A 13566-nucleotide genomic window follows, 5' to 3' on the forward strand; every position below is an offset into this window, starting at 1 on the left:
TTAAATAGGTAACACAAAAAATGATACCTTCCTTTAATTATTGAGAAAAATGATCCAATTACATGTATTTGATGGAAAAAGTAAGTGAGGCAATGCCTTCTCAAAAGCTATTTGCAGTCAGGTGTTCCAATCAATTGGAATGTGGGTTGTAGAGGTGCCCTGCCCTATAAAAAAGACACACAAAATCAGGTTACTAACAGAGCTTGCTCTTCCCAAGAAAGATTTATGTGCACCATGCCTTTATCAAAACAATTTTCAGAGGATGAAGCTGAAAAAGACTACAAAAGCATTTCTAAAGACCTGAGTGTTAATCAGTCTACAGTAAGAGAAAATGTCTACAAATGTAGGAAATTCAGTACTGTTGCTACTCTCACTAGGAGTAGACATCCTGCAATGATCACACCAAAAACACAACATGCAATGCTGAAGGAGGTGAAAAAGAACCCAAGGATAACAACAAAAGACCTGCAGAAATTTCTAGAACTTGGTAAAATCTCTGTTCATGCGTACACTGTAAGAAAAACACTGAGCAAGAATGGTGTTCATGAAAGGACACGACGAGGAACCCACAGTTCTCCAAAACAAATGTTGCACATATCAAGTTTGCAAAAGACTACCTGGATTTTCTACGATGTTTCTGGAACATAGTTCTGTGGATAGATGAAACAAAAGTTGTACTTCTTGGCAGGCATGCACATTGCTATTTTTGGTGTAAAAAGGGCACAGCACACCAACACCAAAATCTCATCCCAACTGTGAAGCATGGTGGAAGGATTGTCATGGTTTGGGGCTGCTTTGCTGCCTGAACAGCTTGTAATCACTGAGGGACAATGAATTCTAAATTGTATCAAGACACTTTACAGGAGAATGTCAGGGTAGCAGTCCATCACCTGAAGCTGTCCATCACTGAGTGATGGCTGAAAGAAGGCCATAGTTGGGAATTTAACTTCAAAGGATATCCTTTGTGTCAAAAGGACAGGCAGGAAGTCATGGGCAGTGGTATGACTCTGTTGCTAAGAGATGGAATACACCTTTAAAAAGAGGCGACATAGGGTTGAATCATTGTGGGTGGAGTTAAGAAATTGCAAGGGTGAAAAAACCATTATGGGAATCATCTATAGGTCTCCAAATAGTAGACAAGGTGTGGGGTTGACATTGCAATGGGAGCTGGAAAAAGCTTGTAATATGGATAATTACACAATTGTAATGGGGTCTCAGCATGCAAGGGGATTGGGAAAATCAGGTTAGTGATGGATCGTAAGAGAGGGAATTTGTTGAATTCTATGAGATGGCTTTTTGGAGCAGCCTGCGCTTGAACCTACTGGGGAAATGGCTATCTTGGACTGAGTGTTGTGTGATAACCCAGATCTTATTATGGACTTAATGTAAAGAAGGCAGTAATAATAAGATGATTGAATTCATACTGTAATTTAAGAGGGAGAAGCATAAATCAGATGTATCAGTATCATAATAGTGTAAGAGGGATTTACAGAGGCATGACAATAGACAATAGACAATAGGTGCAGAAGTAGACCATTCGGCCCCTCGAGTCTGCACCGCCATTCTGAGATCATGGCTGATCATTCACTATCAATACCCAGTCCCTGCCTTGTCCCCATATCCCTTGATTCCCCTATCCATCAGATATCTATCCAGCTCCTTCTTGAAAGCATCCAGAGAATTGGCCTCCACCGTCTTCCGAGGCAGTGCATTCCACACCTCCACAACTCTCTGGGAGAAGAAGCTCTTCCTCAACTCTGTTTTAAATAACTGACCTCTTATTCTCAATCCATGCCCTCTGGTACTGGACTCTCCCAACATCTGGAACATATTACCTGCCTCAATCCTATCAAATCCTTTAATTATCTTAAACGTTTCAATCAGATCCGCTCTCAATCTCCTCAATTCCAGCATGTACAAGCCCAATCACTCCAATCTCTCTGCATAAGACAGCCCTGCCATCCCAGGAATCAACCTAGTGAATCTACGCTGCACTTCCTCAATTGCCAGAATGTCCTTCCTTAAACCTGGAGACCAAAACTGTACACAATATTCCAGGTGTGGTCTCACCAGGGCCCTGTACAAATGCAAAAGAACATCCTTGCTCTTGTATTCAATTCCCCTTGTAACAAAGGCCAACATTCCATTTGCCCTCTTCACTGCCTGTTGCACTTGCTCATTCACCTTCATTGACTGGTGAACTAGGACTCCTAGGTCTCTTTGCATTTCTCCCTTACCTAACTCGACACCGTTCAGACAATACTCTGCCCTCTTGTTCCAGCTTCCAAAGTGGATAACTTCACATTTATTCACATTGAATGACATCTGCCAAGTATCTGCCCACTCACTCAGCCTATCCAAGTCTCCCTGTATTCTCCTAACGTCCTCTTCGCATGTCACACTGCCACCCAGTTTAGTATCGTCAGCAAACTTGCTGATATAGTTTTCAATGCCCTCATCTAAATCATTGACATAAATCGTAAAGAGCTGTGGTCCTGATACAGAGCCCTGTGGTACCCCACTAGTCACCTCCAGCCAGTCTGAGAAACACCCATTCACTGCTACCCTTTGCTTTCTATCTGCCAACCAGTTTTCTATCCATGTTGAAACCCTGCCCCCAATGCCATGAGCTCTGATTTTATTCACCAATCTCCTATGTGGCACCTTATCGAATGCCTTCTGAAAATCTAGGTACACAACATCCACTGGCTTACCCTCGTCTAACATCCTTGTTACACCCTCAAAAAACTCCAACAGATTAGTCAAGCATGATTTGCCCTTGGTAAATCCATGCTGGCTCGGCCTAATCCTATTTCTGCCATCTAGATGTGCCACTATTTCGTCCTTAATAATGGACTCAAGCATCTTCCCCAAGACTGACGTTAGGCTAACAGGGCAATAGTTCTCCGTTTTCTCCTTCCCTTCCTTCTTGAAAAGTGGGACAACATTAGCCACTCTCCAATCTTCAGGAACTGATCCTGAATCTAAGGAACATTGGAAAATGATTACCAATGCATCTGCAATTTCCTGAGCCACCTCTTTTAGAACCCTCGGATGCAGACCATCTGGACCCGGGGATTTATTAGCCTTCAGTCCTACCAGTCTACTCATCACAGTTTCTTTCCTAATGTCAATTTGTTTCAATTCCTCTGATATCTTATGACCCTGGCCCATCCATACATCTGGGAGATTGCTTGTGTCCTCCCTGGTGAAGACAGATCTAAAGTATGCATTAAATTCTGTTGCCATTTCCCTGTTTCCCATAACAATTTCTCCCAATTCATTCTTCAAGGGGCCAACATTGTTCTTAACTATCTTCTTTCTCTTCACATAGCTAAAAAAGCTTTTGCTATCCCCTTTTATATTCCTGGCTAGACTGAGCTCATACCTGATTTTTTCTCTCCGTATTGCTTTTTTAGTTAAGATCTGCTGTTCCTTAAAACTTTCCCAATCATCTGTATTCCCACTCATCTTAGCCCTGTCATACTTCTTTTTCTTTAATGCTATACAATCTCTGACTTCCTTTGTCAACCACTGTGGCCCCTTCCCCCTCTTTGAATCCTTCCTTCTCATTGGAATCAACTGCATTTGCATCTTTTGTATTATGCCCAAGAATATCTGCCACTGCTGATCCACTGTCTTTCCTGCCAGGGCATCCGCCCATTTAACTTTGGCCAGCTCTTCCCTCATGGCTCCGTAGTCTCCTTTATTTAATTGCAACACTGACACCTCTGATCTGCCCCTATCCCTCTCAAATTGTAGATAAAAACTTATCATGTTATGATCACTACTTCCTAATGGCTCCTTTACTTCAAGATCACTTATCAATTCCTGTGCATTACACATCACCAAGTCCAAAATAGCCTCGTTCCTGGTTGGCTCAAGCACAAGCTGTTCCAAATATACATCCCTTAGACACTCCACAAACTCCCTATCCTGGGGTCCAGCACCTACCTGATTCTCCCAGTCCACCTGCATGTTGAAATCTCCCATAACGACTGCATTACCTTTAGCACATGCCAATGTTAACTCCCTAATCAACTTGTACCCAGTATCCACGCTACTGTTTGGGGGCCTGTACACAACACCCATTAGGGTCTTTTTACCCTTACTGTTCCTCAGCTCAATCCACACAGACTCTACTTCCCCTGTTCCCAAGTCACCTCTTGCTAAGGACTGAATCTCATTCCTCACCAACAGGGCCACCCCACCCCCTCTTCCCATATTTCTGTCTCTACGATAGCACGTATACCCTGGTACACTCAATTCCCAGGCCTGATACCCTTGCAGCCATGTCTCCGTTATCCCAACAATATCGTAGTTCCCCATTTTCATCTGAGCTTCAAGCTCATCTGTCTTATTTCTGACACTACACACATTCAAGTATAGAATTCTTAGCCCATTCCTCCTCTCTTTGCTTAAAACACTGTCTACTGTACCTAACCCAGCTCCTTGAACTTCCATCGGGCAAATTGCACCCTGAATTTTGATGACCTTCTCAAGATCACCCAAACCTTGTACACATTTAACCCCATGCACCTTCTGACCAACCCTCTGGATCTGGATCCCTGTCCCCTGCACATCTAGTTTAAACCCCCCCCGAGCAGCACTGGCAAATACTCCTGCAAGAATCTTAGTACCCTGGTTCAGATGTAGACCATCCCTTTGAAACAGATCCCAATGTCCCTGGAACAAAGACCAATTATCCAAAAACCTGAACCCTTCCTTCCTGCACCATGCTCTCAGCCTCGTATTAATGTGCATAATCATTCTATTCTTCACCTCACTCGCACGTGGCACAGGTAGCAATCCCGAGATTGTCACCCTGGAGGTCCTGCCTTTCAGCTTCACTCCTAACTCCCTGAACTCTCTAAGCAGGACCCCCTCACTCACCTTACCTACATCATTGGTCCCTACATGGACCACTACATCTGGGTTCATGCCCTCACTCTCAAGAATAGCCTGCACCCGATCTGAGATGTCCCGGACCCTGGCACCAGGGAGGCAACATACCATCCGAGACTCCCGATCTGCCCCACAAAATCTCCTATCTGCCCCCCTAACTATAGAGTCCCCTAAAACTATCACTCTCTTCTCTTCCCTCCTCCCCTTTCTAGTTGAGGGTTCAACCTCTGTGCCAGAGGCAGGACCACTACAACTCATTCCTGGTAGGTCATCCCCATCAACAGTATCCAGTACGGTATACTTATTGTTAATGGGAATGGCCGCAGGGGTGCTCTGCTCTCTCTGCCTGCTCCCCCTGCCTCTCTGGACCGTCACCCATCTGCCTACTTCTTGGTTTTTTGGTGTGACTACCTCCTGATAACTCCTATCTATCTCTGCCTCCACCTCCCGAATGATCCGTAGTTCATCCAGCTCCTGCTCCAACTCCCTAACTCGGTCTGATAGGAGCTGCAGCTGGACGCACCTTTTGCAGGTGTGGTCATCAGGGACAACTGTGTTGACCCTGACCTCCCACATACTGCATACGGAGCACACCACTGCTCTGACTGTCTCCCCCATACCTGAACTGGATTAATAGAATAAGTCTAAAAAGCACCTAGCGACCTTACCTTCTTCCCCTCAGCAAGCAATCACACAAGCTTACCGAAGTCCCCTTACGCCGAAGCCCACTTAGCCAAAGCCCAGGACTCTGCTTCCACGGACTCAAGTGACTCTTGAAAGAACATGACCAATGTTGGATTATAGGTGGATTGTAGGACAATACTGGCGGGGTTGACTGAAGAGATGCAGAGATGGCTGAAATTTCTGGGAATAGTTCACAAGGCACAGGATAGATATGTCCCACAGAAGAAGTTGTTCTCAAATGGCAGGAATGGGCAACTATGGCTGACAAGGGAAGTTAAGCACTGCATAAAAGGGAAAGCCTTAAAAGGTAGCAAAATTGAATGGAAAGTTGGGTGACTTGGAAGCTTTTAAAACCCAACAAAAGAAAACTAAAAAAGCTATAAGAAGGGAAAAGATGAAATATAAAGGCAGGCTAGCCAATAGTATAAAAGAGGATACAAAAGTTTTTTCAATTATTTTAAAAGGGAGGTGAGAGATGATATTGGACCACTGGAAAAAGATGCTGGTGAGATGGTAACAGGGGACATAGAAATGGCAGATGAACTTGATGGGTACTTTGCATCTGTTTGCACTCTGACAGTATGCCAGAAGTCCATGATTGTCAAGGAGCAGGAGTGATTGATATTGTTGTTACAAATGAAGAAGTGTTAGGGAAGCTGAAAGATCTTAATGTGGATAAGTCACCTGGACCAGATGGACTACATCCCAGAGTCCTGAGAGAAGTTGCTGAAGAGATAACAGATACATTGGTCATGTTTTTTCAAGAATCAATTGATTCTGGCATGGTGCTAGAGGACTGGAAGATTGCAAATGTCACTCAACTCTTCAAGAAGGGAGGAAGGTAAAGGAAAGGAAATCATAGGCTAGTTAGCTGAACCTCAGTGGTTGGGAAAATGTTGAAGTCTATGGTTAAAGCAACACACCCAAAATGCTGGCAGAACTTAGCAGGCCAAACAGCAACTAGTAAAAGAGTACAGTCAATGTTTCTGGCTGAAACCCTTCAGTAGGACTGGAAAAAGAAGCTGAGGAGTTGATTTAACAAGGGGGGGGGGAGAGAAACAGAGGTGATAGATGAAACCTGAAGGGGGAGGTAAAAACCTGGGAAGCAAATTGGTAAAAAAGATAGAATGTCATGAAAGAAAGAAAAGGGGGAGGAGCACCAGAGGATTGTGATGGGCAGACAAGGAGAGAGGAAAAAGGGCATGTGAAATGGTGAAGGGGGTGGAGGGGAAGGGAGGCATTACCAGAAGTTCGAGGAAGTAACAAGCAGTGTGGACAAAGGAGAGGAAGGGGATGTCATCTGTCTTGGAATTTCAGAATGCTTTTCATAAGCTGCCACACAGAAGGCTGCTTAACAAGATAAAACATGGTGGAGGCCAAGTCCTTGAGTATATTTAAGGCAGAATTAGATTGTTTTCTGATTGGTCAGGGCATCAAAGGACATGGTGAGATGGTAGGTGTATGGGGTTGAGTGGGATCTGGTATCAGCCATAATGTAATGATGGAGCAGACTTGATTGGCTGAATGGCCTAATTCTACTCCTATATCTTATGGTCTTAATAGAAGTTGGATAATGCAACAAGACAATGATCCAAAAGACAAGAGTAAATGAACTGCAGATTGGTCTAAAAAGGAGAAATTCCATGTTTTGGAATGGCCGAGTCAAAGTCCTGACCTTCATCCTACAGAGATGTTGTGGAAGGACCTGAAGCAAGCAATTCATGCACTGAAGCCCACCAACATCCCAGAGCTGAAGCAGTTTTGTAAGGCAGAATGGCCTAAAATTCCTCCAAGCCAATGTGCAGGACTGATCAACAGTTAGTGGAAATGTTTGGATGAAGTTATTGCTGTACAAGGAGGTCATACTAATTACTGAAAGCAAAGGTTCACATACTTTTACCAACAAATACATGTAATATTTGATCATTTTTCTCAATAAATAGATGAACAAATATAATGCTTTTGTGTTATTTATTTAATTGAGTTCTATCTAGTTTTAGGGCTTACATTAAGATCTGATCACATTTTATGTCATATTTATGCAAAAATAGAAAAAAATTCTACAGTTAACAAACTATCTAGCACGTTTATACAATTGTCTTGCTTATAAATGAGGCTGGTCAGAAGTGGCTGATAGTCTGTGACTAGTGATATTATGCAAGGATCCATACTGGAACCTCTGCAGTTTGTGATATATATAAATGACTTTGTTGAAAGCATGGATGGGCAGGTTAGTAACTTCAAAGAGAATACAAAATTTGGGTGGCATTGTAGAAGTGTAGAAGAATGCAAAGGACACAACAGGATATGAAACAGTTACAAATATCAGCAATAAAATGACAGATAGTGTTTAATCTGGCCAAGTATGATATGATAATCAGGAAGTATTTTTGCATCACAACTACAGAAAAGTACAGGTAGTCCCTGAGTTATGAACGTCCTTCTTATGGACAACTTGTACTTACGAACCGAAGAAGGAGAATGCCGTTCACCATTTTAAGTCAGATCGCGATGCTGTCAGCCATTTTAAATCGGATCACGACACGGCCCGTCATTTTACGTCATTGCCGTTGACAATGTGTTGAGTGTTTAACTTTATATTTGGCTTAAATTTTTCTTAATAAATTTAAATTTCACACTGACCCCGCCCCTCCCCCCCCCCCCCCCCATTCCGGTTGGCTGGCGCCGCAATGAGATCAGCATGGGGCTCAAGAACGAGGGTTCCTGAGTACAATTTAGTGACAGACCGCTCCCATGTTGGGTTGATGTTGATCCAGTGACTCCTGTACCATCCCTGCCAGGTTGATGTCGAGCTCGCAACTCGACCTCATAAAAAAAAACTGCCACCTCCAGTTTAAATTCACATGTGGAATATTATGGAGAATCAAATACCCAAACCCAGCACAGCCCCCACTTGTCCCATTTAACCAGTCTCAGTGTGGTGGTCCTTAGGGCCTAGCAGACCTTGGGAGCCGGCCGCAGTGTTTCTGTTCCGTTGATGAAAAGCTATTGCGATTGTAAATAAAGTGGAAATAATAAAGCGTTTGGAAAGAGGTGAAACGCCATTGGTCATTGGAAAAGCGTTAGGCTACAGTTGATCAACAATCGAAACAATTTTAAAGGATAACGGATAAGGTGAGAATAATGGAGCATGTGAAAGGCTCTGCCCCGATGAAAGCTACAGTTATTATTAAGCAATGCAGTGGTTTAATTATTGGAATAATACATTTCTTAAGTGTTTTATATGCACAGAAAGGTAAAATATATACTATATACTAAGACAAAAGTTTGACTAACTGACACTAAATAATATCAGATGTACTTGTTCTGATTACGTACAAATCCGACTTAAAGATGGACTCAGGAATGGAACTGGTACGTAACCCGGTGACTGCCTGTGCTTACAAGTGCACTATTTCTAATTCTTTATCTTTGTTTTTCATTCTTTGTCCAAAATGTATCACTTCACATTTTCAAACAAAAGAAATCCAAGCAACACACACACAAAATGCTGGAACTCTACAGGACAGGCAGCATCTATGGAAAAGAGTAAACAGTTGATGTTTCAGGCTGGGATCCTTCATGGTCCTGAGAATGGTTTTGGCCCAAAATGTCGACTGTGTTCTCCTTTCTATATATACTGCCTGGCCTGCTGAGTTCCTCCAGCATTTTGTGTGTGTCACTTCACATCTTAGAAACATAGAAACACAGAAAACCTACAGGCCCTTCAATCCACAACACAAACATCCTATTGTATTGACCTCCACCACTGTCGCCAGCAGCCCATTCAGCACTCGCCACTCTCTGTGTAAAAAACTTACTCCTGACATCTCCTCTGTACCTAATTCCAAGCACCTTAAAACAATGCCTCTCATCTTATACACCTCTATCAGATCACCTCCTTAGCTTCAAGGAGAAAAGGCCAAGTTCACTCAATCTATTCTCATAAGACATGCTCCCCAATCCTGGCAACATCCCTGTAAATCACTTCTGCACCTTTTCTATAGTTTTCACATCCTTCATGTGGTGAGGTGACCAGAACTGAGCACAGTATGCCAAGTGGGGTCTGACCAGGATTCGAAATAGCTGTAACATTACCTCTTGGCTCTTGAACTCAGTCCCATGCTTGTTAAAGACCAATACACCATATGACTGTGTTAAATTAGATCACTTTGTGGAGATCTGTTTTCGCTTTAGAGTTGAACTCCATCTGCCACTTCTCAGCCCAGCTTTACATCTGTTAATGTCCTGCTGTAACGTCTGATAGCGCTCCACACTATCCACAACCTTTGTGTCAACAGAAAATTTACTAACCCATCCCTCCACTTCTTCATCCAGGTCAATTGTAAAAATCACGAAGAGAAGGGATCTCAGAACAGATCCCTGAGGCACAGCTCTGGTTACCGACTTCCATGCAGTATATGGTCCATCTATAACCACTCTTTGCTTTCTGTGGGCAAACCAATTCTGGATCCACAAAGCAAGGTCTCTTTGAATTCCTTGCCTCCTTACTTTCTCGTTAAGCCTTGCATGGGGTACCTTATCAAATGCCTTGCTGAAATCCATATGCACTACAGCTCTTCCTTCAACAATGAGTAAAGTCACATCCTCAAAAAATTCAATCAGGCTCATAAGGCATAACCTGCCTTTAACAAAGCCATGCTGACTATTCCTAATCATATTATACCTCTCCAAATTTTCGTAAATACTGTTTCTCAGGATCTTCTCCATCAACTTACCAACAACTGAAGTAAGACTCAGTGGTCTACAATATCCTGGGCTATCTCTACTCCCTTTGTTGAATAAGGCAACAATATCTGCAACCCTCCAATCCTCTGGGACCTCTCCCATCCCCAATGATGATGGAAAAATCATTGCCAGAGGTTCACCAATCTCTTCCCACAGTAGCATGGGGTATATCTCATCCAGTCCCAGTAATTTATCCAACTTGATGTTTTCCAAAATCTCCAGCACTTCATCTTTCTTAATATCTATATGCTTGAGACAACCAAACCTTTGACAACCAAGCCCGACCCCAGGCCTTCTCATGTGGATTAGCCTCTAAGCCCAGCAGAACTGTTTCTACTGCCAGGAGAAGGGGTGAAGGCAGGTTCTGGCACCTTAAAACCAGTGCTTCGGGTAGATGGAGCTCATCAGCCTGGGAAGGCAGTCCATCTAAGAGAGGGAAAACTCTGATTTCAAACCTTCACTGCCTTGCGGCCATACCCACTCATGGGAGAGGCTTCGGGAGTAAACCCTGAGGACAAATCTGGAGCTGGAGTCCCTAAGGCAGTCCGACGTTGTCTTCAACCTCATTCTGGCAACTCCTGTGGCACTAAGCTGTATTGGCCCTTGCCCTTCCTTTGGACAACATCAGTGGCGTGGAGAGGGGAGAATCACTGCATGGGCAACTGCCGGTCTTCCATACAACCTTGCCCAGGCCTGCGTCCTGGAGAGGGTGCAAATCCATGGTCTCATGAGACTAACGGATGCCACACATAAGATTTTCAGTCTTCTGTAAGTCATCCCTAAAATCACCAAGGTCCTTTTCCAGAGTGAATGCTAAAGTGAAGTATTCATTAAATACCTCTGCTATCTCCTCCGGTTCCATACACACTTTTCCACTGTCACACTTGATTGGTCCTATTCTCTCATGTCTTATCCTCTTGCTTTTCACATACTTGTATAATGCCTTGGGGTTTTCCTTAATCCTGTCCGCCAAGTCTCCTCATGGTCCCTTCTGGCTCTCCTAATTTCATTCTTAAGCTCCTTCCTGCTAGCCTTATAATTTTCTAGATCTCTATCATTACCTAGTTTTTTGAACCTTTTGTAAGCTTTTCTTTTCTTCCTGTCTAGATTTTCAACACTCTTTGTACACCATGGTTCCTGTACCTACCATTATTTCCCTGTCTCATTGGAGTGTACCTATGCAGAACACCATTCAAATATCACCTCAACATTTGCCACATTTCTGCTGTACATTTCCCTGAGAACATCTGCTCCCAATTTATACTTCCAAGTTCCCACCTGATAGCTTCATATTTCCCCTTACTCTAATTAATTGCTTCCTAACGTCTGTTCCTATCTCTGTCCACTGCTATGGTAAAGGTGATAGAACTGTGATCACTATCTCCAAAATGTTCTCCCACTGAGTGACCTGACACCTGACCAGGTTCATTTCCCAATACCAGATCAGGAACAGCTTCTCGTCTTGTAGGCTTATCTACAATTGTGTCAGGAAATCTTCCTGAATACACTCAACAAGCTCTACCCCATCTAAACTCCTTGCTCTAGAGAGATGCCAATCAATATTGGGGAAATTAATATCGCCCAGAACAACAAACCTGTTATTATTGCACCATTCCAGAATGTGTCTCTTTCTCTGTTTGATGTCCCTATTACCATTGGGTGGCCTATAAAAAAACATCCAGTAGAGTTATTGACCCCTTTCAGTTTCTAATTTCCACCCACAGAGACTCAGCAGACAATCCCTCCATGACTTCCTCCTTTTCTGCAACTGTCACACTATCTCTGATCAGCAGTCCCACAGCCCCACATCTTTTCCCCCCACCCTGTCCTTTCTGAAACTTCTAAAGCCTGACACTCTAAGTAACCATTCCTGCCCCTAAGCCATCCAAGTCTCTGTAATGGCCGCAACATTACAGCTCCAAGTGCTGATCCACGCTCTAAGCTCATCCACTTTGTTCATGATACTCCTTTCATTAAAATAGACACACCTCAAACCATCAGTCTGAGCACTTCCCTTTTCTATCACCTGCTTATCCTCCCTCGCATACTGCCTACAAGCTTTCTCTATTTGTGAGCCAACCGCCCCTATGTCCATCCATCTCTTCAGTTCAGTTCCCATCCAAGTCAAGTCAAGTCAAGTCAAGTCACTTTTTATTATCATTTCGACCATAACTGCTGGTACAGTACACAGTAAAAACGAGACAATGTTTTTCTGGACCATGGTGCTATATGAAACAGTACAAAAACTACACTAGACTACAGACCTACCCAGGACTGCATAAAGTGCACAAACAGTGCCAGCATTACAATAAATAATAAACAAGACAACAGGCATAGTAAGTTGGTGTCAGTCCAGGCTCTGGATATTGAGGAGTCTGATGACTTGGGGGAAGAAACTGTTACATCTGCCAGCAATTCTAGTTTAAAACTCTCCCCAAAAGCCTTTGCAAACCCACCTGCCAGGATATTGGTCCCCCTCAGATTCAAGTGCAACCCACTCTTATTGTGCATGTTATGCCTGCCTCAAAAGAGGTCCCAATGATCTAGACATCTGAATCTCTGCCCCTGCTGCAATCTTTCAGCCATGCATTTAGCCTCACTGTATTCTCACTGTCGCGCTGCATAGGCAGTAATCCCGAGATCACTACCCTTGCAGTCCTGTTTCTCAGCTTCTTTCCTAACTCCCTATAGTCTGTTTTCCTACCTATGTCATTGGTACCAATATATAGCACAATCTCTAGTTGTTCACCTTCCCACTTCAGAATATCGTGGATGCAATCATAAACATCCCAGACCAAAACAAAACTCATTTTGTTTAATTTTATCAGCCATATCTCCATCTACTTCACCAGTTTTTCCACTATCCTCTTTAAATACTTCATACTGTTGCTGCACTTCAAGCATTGCACCATTTACAAAGTTTGAAGTGATGTCTTGTGCATCCTTCAGTAACAAGAAAACTGCACTCTTCCTCCAAACACACAACAAACACCACTATACACTTTCCTACAGCTCAAAAAGTTCAATTGACCAAAACTTTGATCTTTTTTAAAAACTTTTCTATAGCCAGATCTATGCTATCTCTGGCTCTTTTATTACACAGACTTCAGTTTTGTTAAACAGCTTATTATATTATCTTATTAGACAGCTTATTATTATATATCTGATGGATAGGGGAATCAAGGGATATGGGGACAAGGCAGGGACTGGGTATTGATAGTGAATGAT

This window comes from Hypanus sabinus, chromosome 30 (genome assembly GCF_030144855.1).
Source record: "Hypanus sabinus isolate sHypSab1 chromosome 30, sHypSab1.hap1, whole genome shotgun sequence".
NCBI classification, from domain to species: Eukaryota; Metazoa; Chordata; class Chondrichthyes; order Myliobatiformes; family Dasyatidae; genus Hypanus; species Hypanus sabinus.